Here is an 18,458-nt window from a genome sequence, read left to right on the forward strand (position 1 = left end):
AGGGTATAAACAGGATTAGAAAATGCCAGGGTGTCTTCCCTATACTTTCTTCTTTACCTCAAATCCTGGGAAACCTTAGAGACAGGGGCCACCTGATGGAAAGGAAAACTGACATTTTACAATCCTGCTGTTTGCTTAACTAGAGCAGAGGTCAGTCAACTTTTCCTACAAAGAGCCAAATAGTCAATATTTTCAGCGTTGTGGGCCATGTGACCCTAGTTGCAACTGTTCAGCTCTGCAGTTATAGAGTGAAAGGAGTCCTAGACAATAGGTAAATGTGACTACTTTAATTCCAATAAAACTTTATCTTTAAAAGTCTACTGGTCAGATTTGGCCTGTGGGTTGTAATTGGCTGAATCTGGACTTAGAGATTCACCCTTTAGTTCTTAGAGTTGGATCACAAGTGAATTCCTGGAAGGATATCTGTTGGGCATATGGGAAAATAAAGTCTAGAATATCCTGTGATAGCTTTGTCAAGAAAAATTGTGAAAGACTGAAATGGGCAGCAAAGATAATTGGGTCTTTTTCAATGGAAGCTAGGTTTCATCTAGAACACTCTCCTTGGTTATGTAATTCTCTGGGGTCTGAAAAATTTATTTCCTGCACGTTATTTTACAACTTTATAAACTATAGAAAACTGATAGTAATACAAATTATTCCTGTTCACAGAGATGCAACTGAATTTTGTCCGAAGGAGATGCAATGGATACTTTCTTTTCTCCTCCAAAGAAGCCAATTTTATATCAATTAAGCAATTTCTTTTCATTTCAATATTCCTACAGGCCTACATGTGAATCTGAACTTTGAGTTCTCTTTTCAACTAGTTCTAACATCTCACTGGTTCCCTCATTATTTAATAAGTTAAAGATAATCTGTGACATATATTCATTTTATATTTGTATCAGGTTCGTGATTTTATCCTTTCACATCCAGGAAAGGAGAGAAGGCTTTAGAGAAAGTGTGATGAGTACCTCTGGTTCATCACCTCGAAATTCTCTTGGCCATGTACCTCTTACTCCAGTCACTGCTGTGGTTTCCTGCAGGTCCAATGAGACAGGGTCTGGCCTCAGGACCACATGTGTAGCCTTGCCTTTCTGACTTAGGGTTTCTCTGGGATAGTGGTGTTGAACTCATTTAAACTCAGCTTGGAATTGTGGGGAGTAGTAGTACCAGTGGGGCCACATGCTTGATCAATGGCGGATGAGAAACAATACATAAATACATTCTACTCTCCTCAGTTTGCTCCACCCCCTAGTTCAGATCATTTTATAAAGACTTGTAGTTTGTCCTGCCGGGATCTCCATTCTTGCACTTCATGGGGGTCTACTTGATAAAGCATACCTGGATTGGCCCTGTCTCCTGTTTCTCTCTTTCTCTCCTTCTCTCTTGCTCCCTGGGATCATAACCCCAAGTAAACTACTGCGCACGAGCCTCTGCCTCAGGCCCTGTGTTTGAGGAATCTAGGCTAAGGCAGGGAGAGATGCGCACTTTGTCTGCGGGACAAGCATTTATAATGTTTTCTGGGGTCCAAGTTGACGATTAAGAGGAGAGCCAGGTGTGAAGCCTGTTGGAAGGAACAAACCTGTCCTGGAAGAGCATTTGTTGGAATGAGGAAGCCCTAACACAAAGAGCCTGCATGAGTTTTACAGCAGGCCAGAACTGAGGTGGCATGAAAGAGGTCAGCCTGAACTTGGCATTCCCTGCCCTGAGGAGTGGTGCAATAGGAGGTCTCTGAGGAGGACTTGGAGAAATTTACAGGGCACCCCATAGAAGAGCCAGAATTTAATGGCTTTGCAAAGGTCATTAGATATTTAAAAGAGAACCATAAAAAGCATCAACTAAGAAAATAAACTTTTGATCCTTTACCACTTACTCCACCTACTGCTCTTGACGATGGAGGAGCAAGAGCCATCAGCAGGGGTAGGTGAGGAGTTAGATGAAGGAGAGGAAGACACCATGCCACCTCCCCTTCTTCACTCCTGGTCTGTAACATTATATGTTAGGATTACGGGTGCAGGAGTGGGGGAGTTCTTCATTGGTTGAGAGACTGAAGTTCTAATTTGGACTGAGTTGGACTTCCTTTTTATTTATTTTTAATTTTTTTCTTTCAGTCTTATTGAGATATAATTGACATACAACACTGTATAAGTTTAAGGTGTACAACATAAGACTTGACATACATATATTGTAAAATGATTACCACAATAAGTTTAGTTAACATTCATTACCACATATCATTAAAAAAATGTGTTTTTTTTTCTTGTAATAAGAACCGTTAGGATTTATTCTCTAGGAACTTTCAATTATGGTGCATAGCAGTGTTATCTATAGTCACCATGCTGTACATTATGTCTCCAGAACTTATTTGTCTTAAAACCGGGGGTTAGTACATTTGACTACCTTCATTGAATTCATTTCCACCCATCTTTGTAACCAGAAATATCTTTTTTTTTTCTATGAGGTTTTGTCTTATTTTTTAGACTCTAAATATAAGTGAGATCATGCAGTATTTGTCTTTTCTCTGACTTATTTCATTTAGTATAGTGCCTTTGAGGTCCTTCCATGTTTTCGCAAGTTGCAGGATTCCTTGTTTTTATGGCTAAATTCATATGCATATGAATACTATTATATCATATACAGAGGGTGCCAAAAAATGTATACACATTTTAAGAGAGGAAAAAACTGTATTAAAATTGTTATAATATATACTGATAACAAAAGATGAATACAAGTCACATTTGACTTCTGCAATTACAAGAGGTGCTCAAAGTGGTTACCATCAGTATAATTTTAATACAGTATTTTTTCCTTTCTTAAAATGTGTATACATTGTTTTGGTACCCTTTGTGTGTGTGTGTGATATATATAATAGTTGTGATATATATTTGTCAGAAAAGTCATGACATATTTTCTATATTTTTCAAAGGTCATTTATTTATATAAAGAACAAAGATCAATCAATGATATACTGCCCATTTTGTTCGATAAGTTTTTGCCATCTTTCAGTGAGCTTCATAATTCCTTGTTCATAGAAGGACCTGTCTTTATTTGAGAAAAACTGAACGAGGTGCTGATTTACAGCCTCATCTGAATTGAACATTACATCACTCAAGGAGTTTTGAAGAGAGCAAAACAAGTGGAAGTCTGATGGTGCAAGGTCAGGCGAGTATGGTGGGTGTGGCAACACATCCCATTCAAGCTCCAATAATTTTTGTTGGGTGATCAAACTTGTGTGTGGTCTCACATTGCCATGATGGAACACAACTCCTTTACAATTAACAAGCTCTGGATGTTTTTGGATGATGGATTCGTTCAAACTGTCCAATTGACGACAGTACACGTTTGAATTGATTGTTTGGTTCCTTGGTAGGAGCTCGAAAAACACAGCACCTTTAAAATCCCACCACACTGAGAGCATGACCTTCCTCTGATGAATGTTTGCTTTTGATGTCATTTGAGACGAATCATCACGTCGGTTCCAAAACCGTTTGTGCACCACATTGTTATAAACAATCCACTTCTCATCACCAGTTATCAGTCGCTTCAAAAAAGGATCATTTTCTTCACGTTTAATGAGCATATCACAAATGTTTATATGCACCCCATCAAATGAACTTCTTTGAATTCATACGGAACCCAAATATCGAGCTTGCTTACATATCCCAGCTTCTTCAGGTGGTTGTGAATGCTTCAATGATAGATGTTCAATGTTTCTGAAATCTCTCGTGTCATGTTACGTGGGTTTGACTAGATCAATGCCTTTATTTTGTCATCATCAACCTTGGTGGGCCTCCCTGACTGAGGAGCATTGTTGAGATCAAAATCACCAGCACGGACTTTTGTGAACCATCGTCGGCACTGACGTTCTTGTAGAGTATTGTCACCATAAACTTTATGCAACTTTTCACAAGCTTGACGCACGTTCTTCCCTTTATGAAAGTAAAACAGTAAAATATGGCAAAAATGCACAGTTGGTCTTCCATCTTCAACTTGTTGCATAATCTCCAAAACTCAACCAAATCGCTTCTATTTTTTTTTTGAATGAAGCTAGAACTTTCAGCTGTCAAATGACATAGCAATAACATAGATGTGAATGACTCTAGTACTTCCAAAAATGAACTAGTGCCATCTGTTGCAAACATGCGTCATGACTTTTCTGACAACCCAACATGTATATATATATCACATTTCTTTATCCATTCATCTGTCTGTTGATAGACACTTAGGTTGTTTCCATGTCTTGGCTTTTGTGAATAATTCTGAAAGAACATGGAGGTATAGATATCTCTTTGATATAGTGATTTGGTTCCCTTCAGATATGTACCCAAAAGTGTAGTTCTATTTTTAATTTTTTGAGGAACCTCCATATGTTTTCCATAGTGGCTCCACCAGTTTACATTTCCACCAGCAGTGCACAAGGGTTCCCTTTTCTCCACATCCTTGCCAGCATTTGTTATCCCTTGTCTTTTTTATAGCCGCCATCCTAACAGGTATGAGGTGACATCTCATTGTGATTTTCAGTTGCAGTTCCTGGATGGTTAGTGATGCTGAGCACCTTTTTATGTAGTTGTTGGCCATTTGATTATTTTCTTTGGAAACATGTCTACTCAGGTCCTTTGCCCATTTTCTAATTGGATTATTTTGTTTTGTTTTGTTTTGTTTTTCCTATTGAGTTGTAAGCGTTCTTTATATATTTTGGATATTAACCCCTTATGAGATATATGAGTTGCAAATATTTTCTCTCATTCCATAGGTTGCCTTTTCATTTTGTTGGTCATTTATTTGCTGTGTGAAGCTTTTTAGTTTTATGGTGTCTCCCACTTGTTTTAATTGTGTGGTTTGTGCTTTAAGTGTCATATTCACGTCAGAGAGCTTGCCACCTATATTTTCTTCTAGGAGTTTTATGGTTTTAGGTCTTACATTTAAATCTTTGACTAATGTTGAGTTAATTTTTGTGTTGGTTTGAACTTCTTAACACCTGAAAATGTAACTCTAAAAATGACTTGAAAGCTATGAAATCTGCTTCAGATATTGTCAAAGGGCAAGGAAAAGAAAGCTGACAATATATTATGGCTCTTTTCTGAGTTTGGTCCATCCAGTAAACTAGTTATTTATTTAACTCCTCTGGTTTTATTTTCCTTATCTTTAAAATGGGGATACTAAACCTAGCTTATAGGTTTATTTGTAAGGGTTAAATAAAATGTTTTGTGTGGTGACTGATTGATATTGGGTTGTCGAAAAAGTCATGACACATGCTTGTGACAGAAGGCACTAGTTCATTTTTGGAAGTACTAGAGTCATTCGCATCTATGTTATTGCTATGTCATTTTGACAGCTGAGCGTTCTAGCTTCATTAAAAAAAAATTGAAGCGATTTGGTTGACTTTTGCAGATTTTACAACAAGTTGAAGATGGAAGACCAAACTGTGCATTTTTGCCATATTTTACTGTTTTATTTTCATAAAGGGAAGAACGCGCGTCAAGCTTGTGAAAAGTTTCATAAAGTTTATGGTGACAATGCTCTACAAGAACATCAATGCCAACGATGGTTCACAAAAGTCCGTGCTGGTGATTTTGATCTCAACAATGCTCCTCAGTCCGGGAGGCCCACCGAGGTTGATGATGACAAAATAAAGGCATTGATTGAGTAAACTCAGGTTACATGACACGAGAGATTGCAGAAACATTGAACTCTATCATTCAAGAGTTCACGACCACCTGAAGAAGCTGGGATACATAAGCAAGCTCGATATTCGGGTTCCACATGAACTCAAAGAAGTTCATTTGATGGGGTGCATATAAACATTTGTGATATGCTCATTAAACGTGAAGAAAATGATCCTTTTTTGAAGCGACTGATAACTGGTGATGAGAAGTGGATTGTTTATAACAATGTGGTGCACAAATGGTCTTGGTCCCGACGTGATGATTCGTCTCAAACAACATCGAAAGCAGACATTCATCAGAGGAAGGTCATGCTGTCAGTGTGGTGGGATTTTAAAGGTGCTGTATTTTTCGAACTCCTACCAAGAAACCACACAATCAATTCAAATGTGTCCTGTTGGTAATTGGACAGTTTGAACGAATCCATCATCCAGAAATGTCCAGAGCTTGTTAATTGTAAAGGAGTTGTGTTCCATCATGGCAATGTGAGACCACACACAAGTTTGATCACCCAACAAAAATTATTGGAGCTTGAATGGGATGTGTTGCCACACCCACCATACTCGCCTGACCTTGCACCATCAGACTTCCACTTGTTTTGCTCTCTTCAAAACTCCTTGCGTGGTGTAATGTTCAATTCAGATGAGGCTGTAAATCAGCACCTCGTTCAGTTTTTCTCAAATAAAGACAGGTCTTTCTATGAATGAGAAATTATGAAGTTCACTGAAAGATGGCAAAAGATTATAAAAAAATGGGCCATATATCATTGATCTTTGTTCTTTATATAAATAAATGACCTTTGAAAAACATAGACAAAACTAGTCATGACTTTTCTGACAACCCAATGCAATGAAGGCACAGAACTCAGACCCCCATTGGACAGAAATCACTCAAGGAATGAAAATATCTGCCCAATGGGGGTCTGAGTTCTATGCCTTCATTGTTTCTTTTGGCCCATCAGCCATCAAGAGTGATTTCAATTCAAATGATCATCATCAAATTTTGCCACCTCTCAATCCTTGTAGTCACTCTTACTTTAAATGCTATTCTAATCATTTGAATGTCTTTTTCTCAGGTAACTCATTTAGATAGAAAGGTTTTTTATACTCCCCCCTTTTATTTTTTATTGTGTCTTGGATGACATTTTTCCAATTTCTATTTTATAACCATCAGAGTAATCCAACACTTTCCCTATCATCCTTTCCTAATGCACCTTTGGGTAATTTCCCCTTTTTACCTATGCTCATGAAGGCACATAGTTGTCAAATTTAGCAAGATTTTTAATAAGGAACAAGGAGCTGAGATGCACATTAAAAAAAATTTCAAATACCTTATCCTGAATAATTTATTCTCAGGAACATAATCATAAATTTCTACTTTAATCATAAGATGTTATTTGTCACTCAATAAACATGTCATGAAATTTTTTTTTTAAGGAAAGCAAAAAAAAATTTTTTATCTTGTTGAGAAATATGTGTACAAAGCATATTGTCTGGGAACCATGGCCAGGTCTGACATAACATTTTCCAAAAGCTTAACTGTCAGTAGGAGAGTTTCTGTTACAACATTGCCGATCCCCCCCGGCCCCATGCTCTGCTACCTGAATTTACTTTGTAAAATTTTACCTAAAAAGAGAATAATGACTTCTGTGGAAGCATAAAAAAACAAAAAAACTGTTCTATGATATTGGTGATTATACCAACTGCCCATAAAACATTTACAGAGGAACTGTAGACGTCCTGACTTTAACCCATGACCATAAGGGGTCTCGTTAACCACTAGCAGTAACACATCTCCTTCAGGTTTGCTCTAAACCTATGCTTGTCTCCTCTGAGGAAGAAAGGACATCTAGGAAATGTCACAGCTATGTGGCAAGTCTCAAGCAGGATTGGTTGGCCCTTAGTAAAATGTTCAACTCACAAAAGTTTAACACAGCTCTATTTTGGCTATTATTTTAGCTTATTTTTTTCAACCCCCACCCTTACCCCCATTTCCATCTGCCCCAAGCTGCTCGCGGTGCCTTACTGTCATGTAGGTTCTACTACCTTAAAGTGCACTGAGCTTGGCCACGTAGTAAGTAGGTCCTCAATGAATATTTGTGGAATGAATAACTGACTCATATGACTAAGGGACTTTTATTCCTACCTGCTGCCAATGAGCTTGTTTTTTCCTGTAATGTTGTAGTTTCCAATGTGTGGCCCATGGAAGCCATGGAGCAGAGGTACTGCAGTGATCCCAGTGTCCCCAATTATTCAAGTCCATCTGGAGGCCCAATTAAAATCATTTCCATTGTGTATATGCTACAATTTTTTCATGTGCACAAATGAAATTAGGGTTACTAAAATGCAATAATGCTTATAAGCCTTACTAGACAGGGTTTACAAATAATGATGCAAACATAAATCTGTATTGCTTGCTATGAGAGAACATTGATATGTTTTGTGAGAGAGGTGAGTTATAAAACTATGCAAAGTATGATATCATTCCTGCAAGATAGTACATAAAACACTAGATAGATAGATTGATGTAAATCAGGATAAAAATGAATTACCTGACATGTACTCCTCATTTTTAGTTTATTTCTTTATTTTGATGGAATGCATCATCTAATTGATTGCTGAGAAGATGAGCACTGGAGGTGAAGTTTTTGGATCATACATTTTTTTCTGTTGTATTTTAATTTATGAGATTTTTTTGATTACTCTCTTCATGCTTCTTTTTTATTTTATTTTCATTTTATTTTATTTTTATTTATTTATTTTTTTAGCTGAGCCATCCTGCCACCTGTTGGCAGCTCAGTGGCAGCTCAGCTCAGGCCGGGAATCGAACCGGTGACCCTATTGCTCAGAACTCGCACTCTTGAGCAAGCTCTTAACCAACTGAGCCACTCGGTCAACCTTCCATGTTTCTTTTTAAAAATAGCATTCTGTTCTTGTTTCATGGATATGAGTTTCTCTACTGTCCTGAAAATTTAATTATAATTTTTTAAGTGTTTCTCTGTGTGTTTTTTTTTGTTTTTTTTCCTGCAATTTTTTCTCATTTGTTTTGCTCTTGGACTTCCATATTTGTTGTTGGTGAACCCTGGTGATCTCTGGCCAAAGTGATCATATTTAAGAACAAGGCACTAAAGGTGAATGGAAGCTCTGGGGTGTGATAGAGGTTTGTCATTTCCTGTTAGCATGGGGCTGGTTAAAAGATTGCCTGCCAGCATTCTGAAAAGCAGCCAGGGAAGGGATCCATGAGATCACTGTTTAGTCTGAATGTTTTCACTGTAATCGCCCTCTTTTCAGCTTCTTGCATTATCCTAACCATCAGCGACATCTGGGACCGCTAAGTCCAGAGCCTCTGGTTTAAGCGCTCTGGATAAACCTTCTCATTCTTTCCTGAGTAGCGCAGTGGGGGAACTGAACTAACTGAATGCCTGGGCCAGAACTGGCATCTGGGAATCTAACCACGGCCTATACAGACTTCAACCACAAAGGGCCTTAACACATAATATGCAGTATGTTTAAAGGATATATTTGACTTACAAACATATATTTTAACATATATATAATTAATATATTACAAATGTAGATTTAACATATATTAAATGTATTATAGTGATTTTAAAACTCACAAACCAAATAGTGTTTTGACTATAACTTTAGAATTTTTGTTTTTGCTGGAAACAGTTATTTACACAGGCAATTAATTGATTTTTACAGTTGCTTCTACAGCACTTTAACCCTTAAAGCACTTAAACAAATGATTATTTTTCATATGCTCCCTTCCTTTTTTTCTATTATTTTAAACTATAGAAAATACATGCATGCTATAAAATATAAAACTGATACAGAAGGGGATGTATTAGCAATTGAATGTCTTTTCACCTTTTTTTCCCACCCCTTAATCACACACTGCTTCCAAGAAGTGATTACTTTTAAGAATTGGTGTCAGTACTCTATACTACCTTTTTGGCTATAGTTTCTGACCTTCTCCCTTCAGTTAATTTAATGCTTATTAGCATGCCTACTGGAAAATAGATGGAAATGTTTAGGATACTACCTCTCTAACGCATATAATTTATTCAAATATTGAAGCAGGTTTGGTGGAGGGTAAAGAACTGTGTCTTACAGGAATTCTGGTTCCTTTTAAGAGCTTTCAATTAATTATAACAGGCCAATATTTCCCCAGTTACCATGGCTAACTGAAGGCTGGCTATCATACAAATTAGTTTTACAGATCAAAACAGTGGGTATCAGATTTTAAGAAAGATGATTTTAAAGAGTTTCCTTGTATTCTGTGCTAGGAGAAAGATCCAATTGGGAGAATAAGAATGAGATGAAGAATCTAAAGTGACACCCAAATGAAAGCCTGTGTGCTGTGAGAAGCATTCAAATAATTTTTTAATGAACTGGTTTCTTTGACTTATTTTAAGATCTATATGTAGGGGGGGGGGAATAAATGACAGGAATAGAATAGATGGAAAAAATTAAACAAGATTCTGCCCCATTAGTTATGACTGACATGGAAAAGATAATAGCCAAGAAGCAAATGGAGTTTGTTAGCAGAAGGAAGTAATGATAATGGGATTTTCATAAATGTATCAGAGAAGAAGTAGATAAAACTTTTTTAAAAGTTCAGTAATCAGTAGAGATAGGCATAATATGAATGACTTTAAAATGACTGAGATATTGATGTTTAAATTCTCTCATTACCAAGAAAAATAAAGAATGGAAGTTTAGATCACTAGTGAGTAATGAAGAAAAGTTCAAACATGGCTACTAAAAATGCAGATATGTAACTGTTTGTATTTGGAAAATTTAAACTTAGATATATGAGCACATCTGGTTGACATGTTTCCTCTTGGATAATATGAGAATTGGCTAATGTGCTTACCAAATCACTTATGATGAATAATTTTTATAAGATAATTATGCTGATTTAATATGAACTAAATATGTAAATGCAATGAACTCTAGAGTTGAGAATTTTCAAAGAAGGAAGGCAGGGAAACTGGAAAAACAAATATTTGAAGGATCTATGGTTTTATTCTTCAAATTGACCTTCTCCCTGTTTTTACTCAGAAGTCCAATAGTCACAAAAAGTTATGCATGTTCCTTTATCTATAAATGTGAATTTAAGCTAAGGAAATGCAAGTGCACTTGCCATCTCATTTCCTCCTCACTTTTATTTGCAGAAAAAAAGGAAAAAGACTTATTCATTGATTAAACTCAGCGAAATAATGTAGTAGACTGTGTAGTCTATAAAGTGTGTCTCCATGAAAGCATCTATTGAGCTGCAGGGGGAAGATATTAGAACTTATATTTACATACTAATCTTCTAATTCTATTGTGATATTGTTGAAAGTGAGAAATCAATTAAGTTTCCTAATGTTTAACTTATTGATTAGCACTGCCGTCCTTATTTTGGAGTGTTCCACAAAAAAATCAGATGTTGGTAGATGGTTGCCCATTGGTTTGCTTTCGGCATCCTGCAACCTTTTATAGCCTACATAGGCCTATTTAAGAGGTTTGATAGAGGGTATTATCTTGTTTGCATCTCAATCTTTAGATGGAAAGTGGACTAAAGGATTCACGCAAAGATATCACTGATAAAATATGACAACAATGATTTAAGCACATCAAGAACACTGCAGCACTGATGATTTACCCATCCTTAATACCAATGCATGTGTAGCCAGCCAATTAAAAAGTAAAAACAGTAACAACCTAATCATCTAATTTATTGGACCTAACACTTGGAAATTACCCAGAAGGCTTTTTCACATGTGAATTTACACCTACAACAAAGGGATTAGCTACTGATAGAGTGAAGTTATCATGATTCACAGAATGTTTAAAAGTAGTGTTATTTCACTTTATTTCATCCTTTAAAATGGCCTAAATTTGCTACATGTATAAAAAATCTTTAAATAAGTGTGTATATTTTTGGAATGCTTGCCAAAATTTTTCAATGGTATATGGAATTAAAAATGCTTGTGAGAATATATATTAAAAAGATGTTGCAGAGATTCTCAAAGGGGGTGCTCTGTAATGTTTAGGTATGTTTATTTCCTTGTGTGTCTTATTTAGGTATAAATTCCATAACACACTTTGCAATAACTAAATGACATTGTGGTTTTTACAAATTCTTCTACAAGTTGGCCATGGCACATTTTCCCTATTCTTTCATGGTGTATAAATAAATGAAGACCAATAAACTCTGAAAAACAAAGGCTATTTACTTAGAGCTTGCTAGAGCAAGGGAATCAGCCACTATCGCTTACATTTGGCAGAGGCTCAGGGACAGGCAGAGGAATGAGAAAGCTTGATGGTGGAAAAAAAGAGGAGGCTTCAGGTGTGCCCTGACTAGAGCCGGTTGGCCTGGGGACTCTGGTGAGGAAATACCTGGCCCATTGAGAAGACTGTTCCCTTTCTTCATGGCAACCGATAGATGTTGACCACACGCTTAAAGACGGCTAAGGATGTTATTCTGTGAAGAGCTATGGTTCTCCGGGTGTTAAGAAGTCTCTATCCATGGTTGATGGACAAACCCACAGCAAATACCATAAGATAGACAATTAAATTACACAAGAAAGAGTGCTTGAATGTGTAGTATCAAAAGATTTTAAGGGAAGGGAAATATTATATTTTAAATATAATAGGATTTAAATCGCTGGCAATATATGGCAGACTAGATGACCTAAAAAAAACCCAACAAAATATGGGGCTACAAAACAGCTGAAACTGATTGGTAAAATATAGCAAACATATTTCTAAAGAAAGCTGAACATTCAAGAAAGCTAAAGAAATTCTAGAGATCAAAGATGAAGAGGAAACTGAGACATTAAGCTGCATGTGGGAGTTAACATTTGTCTCTCTTAAGATGGGAGTGAGGTGCTGGTTCTGACGATCATGGGCATGTATTTTAATGGCCGGCAGACAGAAAACAGGAACTGAAACTCTGATCTACGTAAGGAGAGGAATTAGAAGAGAAACTGACTCTACCCCAAATTCCCACATATAAGAGCCTAAAAGAAATTACCTTAAATGACAGCAGTATGAGGGCAGGGACCACACAAACAAATAAATACCAAACCGCAAAGCCACTGACCAGCCCGGGGAGAGGGAAATAAAAGACACTCTGTCTTTTTCACTTGGGTCCAGCCTTGCATGCCTTCCTTGTGCTACTTAAGTCACGGAAGGAGAGGTCTGTAGCTTTCTGCTACGCCCAGTCCTCTTTCTGAATTTACTCCTCCTCTGCTCCAGCTCTCTTCTGCTTCTGCGCTTCCAGACCACAAACTTGGTTCCACATGTACTGTGGGGTAGATAGTATTTTGCTCTCACATATGACTTTGCCACATCCATTGATTGACTTCATTTGTTTTTCTGGCTCTTCTGACAATGATTTCCATTATCCCTTTATGCCTTGTGTTTCCTCAGTTAGACAGCCTGTTAGCTAGGTTTCAATTTAGTTTGAGAACCTGCCTTCAGTCCTGTTGTGACCTGAGCTGCTGAAGCAAAATGCTCACAGTAGGTGCCTGATGTGGGGACCTGTGCAGAATGGGACAGTCATCCCATGGTTTCCTAATTACTGTTATTCTTTTCCTGACTATAAAAGTAATAGACGCTGAATTCTAGAAGCTTGAAAAATATAAAGAGTATAAAGAAGGGTATAAATACCACTTGTAATCCTATCATTTATGGGCATTATTTGTTAACATTTTGGTGCATTTACTACCTGAAATTTATATGCATATAAATGATTAAATGAATAGGATTTTAAAAAAATTGGATTATACTCTACATACAGACTTTATGCTACTTTGTTGCTTAACATAAATAAATATTATCCTGAGCCCATAAAAATCTTTGTAAATACAATTTTAATGATTATATAATATTCCAGTATATGTGTGACTTTTAAACTTAATATTTTTTTTATTTTTGTGTGTGTGTATTGTTTTAATCCTGGAAGCCTTGTATTTTTCCTGATAAAACAATAACATTTGCTATATGCTTTACTTCTTGATGTCACTACATTTTCTAAAGCCAATGTCTTATGTTTCTAATTATTAATATTTTTAAAAGAAGCATTATAAATGCTGAGATTCTTAAAGGCAATATAATTTTACCTTTGTGAAAGGGTTTAATTTTTTACTTTCATAAGTGAATTAGCTGTGGGTATTTTTAAAGACTTGGTGTCTTAATAACCAAATGGAGTAACAACTAAATCTCCAAGTTCTTTAGGAATAAGACTTATAATGTCTGAAGAATGCCAGCAAACCAGAATCTCAGCTTCACTTTCTAGGGAGAGTAAAGATCATGCTTCTAAAAATGCCCCCAGTGCTTCCAGACCAATGAACATCTCCTTTTCTAAACTATTAGAAACATAATACACAGAACTATTTTCTGTTTCATTTCTTTACCTCCACAATATCCAGCCAAAGCTCTACCACTTGCTGGCTGTGAGTTTTTGGACAAATGATTGAACCTCCTGAATCTTTGGTTTCCTTATGTGTAAAAGGGGGATGGTAATTGTACCTTCCTCATTGGGTTGTGGTAAAGATTGAATATGTTATGCACAGTGGCTATCCTGGCTCATTAAAATTTAGATATTATTAATATTGTTCTTATGATTCTAATGGAGATAGCATAACATGATGGTTAATATCATGGACTCTGGAGTAAAGCTAACGAAACTCAAACCCGGCCTGCCACTTACTATTCTGTATCTGTGGGAAGTCACTTATCCTTTTGTGCCTCAGTATTCTCATCTGTAAAAAGGATAGAATAATACTATCTACCCCATGGGATGTTTATAAGGATTGAATATCTTAATATATATGAAAAGTACTGAGAACAATGTCTAGCACATACTAAGTGCTATATAAGTGATGGTTTAAGTAAAATATTTAATGATATTTTAAGTAATTAGTGGATGGAGTAGTTATCGAACAAAACTAAATCATGTCACTCTTATTTCTTTACATGTGTTAACATGCCTTTTTCTATGACGTGTTCAGTAACCAGAAGAACTGCGTGATCTGAGATTGTTGGCCTGAAGGCATTCCATTTGACCAATATGCAAGGAAGCACTTGCCAGGTTGCTAGGATGGAAGCTTAATGCTCCAGAATCATCAACATCTGAGATGTGTTAGCAGATGCCCACTCTTAGATTCTTCAGTAGAGCCCAGAACACAAGAGAAGTGTTATGAATAGGTAGCCTTTTCTATGTACGAGTATGTTTATGGGACGATTGCCATCCTTTAAAGTGCAGAAAAGTAGTTGTGGGTTAGAGACTAATTTGCTTTCAGAGATTAAATGTTTTGAACTGTTCCTGAGCAAAAAGGAGTTCACACAGAATGAAAAAACATATAAACAGTGTTACTCTGTGCCTCCTACATTAAGACTCTTCATAAAGAATGACCCAATAGGCTAGAAGACTTTTGAGCAAGTCAAAATTATTTTCCACAAAGCAAATGAGCAGTTTGATTGCCTCCCTGTGTTTTAGAAGTATTAAGAGTTCTTCAAATGAGGTCCAAAGTGCAGCAAAATATAATCATCCAACTTGGAAGGCAGCCATGGAATGGATGACTGAATAAATATTACCATGTAGCATCATTCATCTCAGGCTTTAGTGGGAATGGGAAAGAGGTTGGAGAGGGATTTCCTGCCAAAATCCAAAGTTAAGTCCAATGAGAAGTTAGTACCCTCCAGGGGCCTTTGTTTCCCTATTATGAGCCTTGGATATGATATTATTTTACTGATTATTTTTAAAAATTATATTTTGAATGGGGGGAGGTAGGCAGAACTGGTTTTGAACATGTAATTTGAAAATTCTTTTGGAAATGTGATGGTCAATTTACATGGATATGAATATACTTTTGCTGCTGGCCTTCTCTTCAATATATATTTTCTGCTGACAAATGAGGGCCATTGAAAATTTCTGGCAGTAGAGGCATGTGATTGTTTAAGGTGAGATTGTGGATACCTCCGTCAGCCTTTGACAGGGGACACAAACCATAATTTGGAACCTGTAATGTAAACCTCAAGACATTGGAGTAACTTAACAGATCTGAATCAAGCATAAACAATGAAGTGATTTGAAAGGGTTGGTCTACCCAAAATGTCACGTTCCACAGAAGAATGCTTTCTCTATTTGATCTGTCACTAGAGCTCTCAAAACATGACACTCCTTGAGCATAATATACTTTGATGATAAACTAGATTAACTTTCCCAGTACAAGTGAAAGGCCACCTGTTGCCAGAATGGCCATATTCCTCGTTGGCTGTCTTGTAGCTGTCATCACTTCAATGCAATCTGCAGCCGACATGCTGGAATATAATGAATATGTCAGAAGTTGGAGGTCAGCCATCCAAGTACATGAAAACTTGGCTCGCCTACAGTGTCAGCATGGAGGCCTCCCCTATCATCTTGTGCAAAGGATTTCTGCACCACTTGATTTGTTTGCACAGGGTTTGTTGCTGTTGGATGGGGAGCATTTCTAAGAGGCTTTTTGACAGCCCATTCAAATATTTTCAGTGTGAAAAAAATAGGACTTCTGGTTTCAAGCTCTTCAAATAATAATAGGTGGTGTGGAATGCTGTGTTAGCTGATGGTAGTGGGGGTCTTTTGCTGGTTTTTAGTGGAGAAATATTCACCGAGACTGTTAGAAGTGTTTTGATTGGAGTGGAGAGGAGGGTTGGTTAGGAGATCAGAGCTACTGAAGAAATCTTAGTGGTGCTCAATTGCTACCTTCTCTTACAACCCTAAACACACAGTGGTGTTGGGTCAGTTGGGCCACAAACTCTTGGTATAGGGAAGTACAAAATGGTGCATTGTATTTATCTGTCATACATTTATAACATATACAATATAATATATATCAGTTTTCCCAGGTTATAATAATGAAAAACAATATGAGATTTTTGTTTATTCAAGGCATAAGTGTTCTTTTCCTCTTTCTTCTCAAAAAATAAAGTCTGTTTTAGTTAACAGCATCAGGAAGAGACCTTCTAAAGTCTTGGTAGTGTGATTAAGAATCACAAGTAGCTCCATTGGCTGAAAACAAGAGAGCTTAAATCAGTCTTAGCTGTTGTTGAATGCTTGCTCCAAACCTTTATAGGCCAACTAAAAGGGGAAATCTGTTCTTGGCCTTAGCTAGGGCAGTTTCTCAACCTCAGTACTATTGACATTTTGGACTGGATAATTCTTTGTGGTGGGGGTTATCCTGTGCATTGTAGGATGTTTAGCAGCATCCCTGGTCTCTACCCACTAGATGACAGTAGCACCTTCCCAGTCGTGACAATCAAAAATGTTTACAGATGTCCCAAATTGTCAAATGTCATGGAACCCAGTAGGAGGCAAAACTAACCCCAGTTGAGAACCACTGAATTAGGCAGATACTAGGATCCTAGAACTATATGACATTGCAGTATCATAAAGAAGAAAATGATATGCAAAAACTTATCCTAACTTTACCTCCCAAGTCTTAACATTAAAATATTAACTGAAAAGGAGTGGGAAGTTTATTGTACTCTCTACCATAATTCACATTCATACATCCTAAGAGTAAGGGTTTGGGTGTCCAAGGGTCTCAGATTATCTTCTATTGGTTTGGGTAACAATAACAATAATAGCTGTCATTTATCAAGGGACAGTTATGGTGCTCCACCCTGTGCTATGTCACTTACATGTACTATTTTACTTGATCCTTATAACACATGTAGAAGTTAACAACGTTATCATCAGATGAGTACCCTGAAGCTTGGAGAACTTAAAGCACTTGACCAAGCTTTCTTGTGTTTAAATCCATGTGGTCCCACCCAGAACTTGTATGTTGAACTACTTATATATAGGATCCCCCTATGGTGACTGGGTCAGAATAGAAGGAAACCTGCCCCCACAGACTGACCTGTTACTAGTCCTCAACAGCTAATTCTCAGCAGATTTCTTTCTCACACTTGCACATAATTCAGGTCTCTGTGAGTCACACCCTAGAATCGTTTTATAAGAACAAAACAGCAAACAGCTAATTTAAAATTATCCCTGTCAAAAGAAGATAAGAAAATTATGTGTGGGTTTGATAAAAAACATTTTATATCCCTTCTAAAACACTTGTTAAATTTTATCGAGATGTGACCTTATAAACTTAGACCTGTAATGTACTGGCAAGCTGCATGCCTGGTAGGAATTCACTTCCCCACTCAATATTTAATGTGTGTTAATTAACTCAATATTTCATTTTTTGCAATTTGTTTCCATCATCTCTAACATTTTCTACATGTGTTGACAAGGGGAAATATCTGACTACTGCATTACATGTTTTTCTCTTTCCCAGCTAGAAGAGGCTTAAAAATAAGAGAAGTAGTCAAAAGTCAGGCAGATTGAATAAGACAAAACAAAACAAAACAAAACAAAACAAAGCAAAACAAAACAAAAGCAGAGACACCAATTAGTCCACAGCCTGGAAATTGAACAAATTTGCGCTCAGCTACTAATATGTTTTCTCAGTCTGGTGCCAAAGCTTTCGCCCACCCCTGCCCCTTTTACATTTAAAAAAAATTTTTTTATTATTAGTTTCAGGTGTACAGAACAATGCAATAGTTATCCTTTTCACCCTTCACAAAGTAACAACACCCCTCCCCCCATCCACTGCCCTCCCACCCCCAATATCATACTTATCTATTACAATTCCATTGACTCCATTCCCACACTCTACTCCACATCCCATGACTATATGTATATATAATTATAGTTGACATACAATATTATTCAACATCAGCTTCAGAAATACAGTGCGGTGGT

Source organism: Hipposideros armiger, unplaced genomic scaffold, assembly GCF_001890085.2.
Source record: "Hipposideros armiger isolate ML-2016 unplaced genomic scaffold, ASM189008v1 scaffold_124, whole genome shotgun sequence".
In the NCBI taxonomy this organism is placed as follows: domain Eukaryota; kingdom Metazoa; phylum Chordata; class Mammalia; order Chiroptera; family Hipposideridae; genus Hipposideros; species Hipposideros armiger.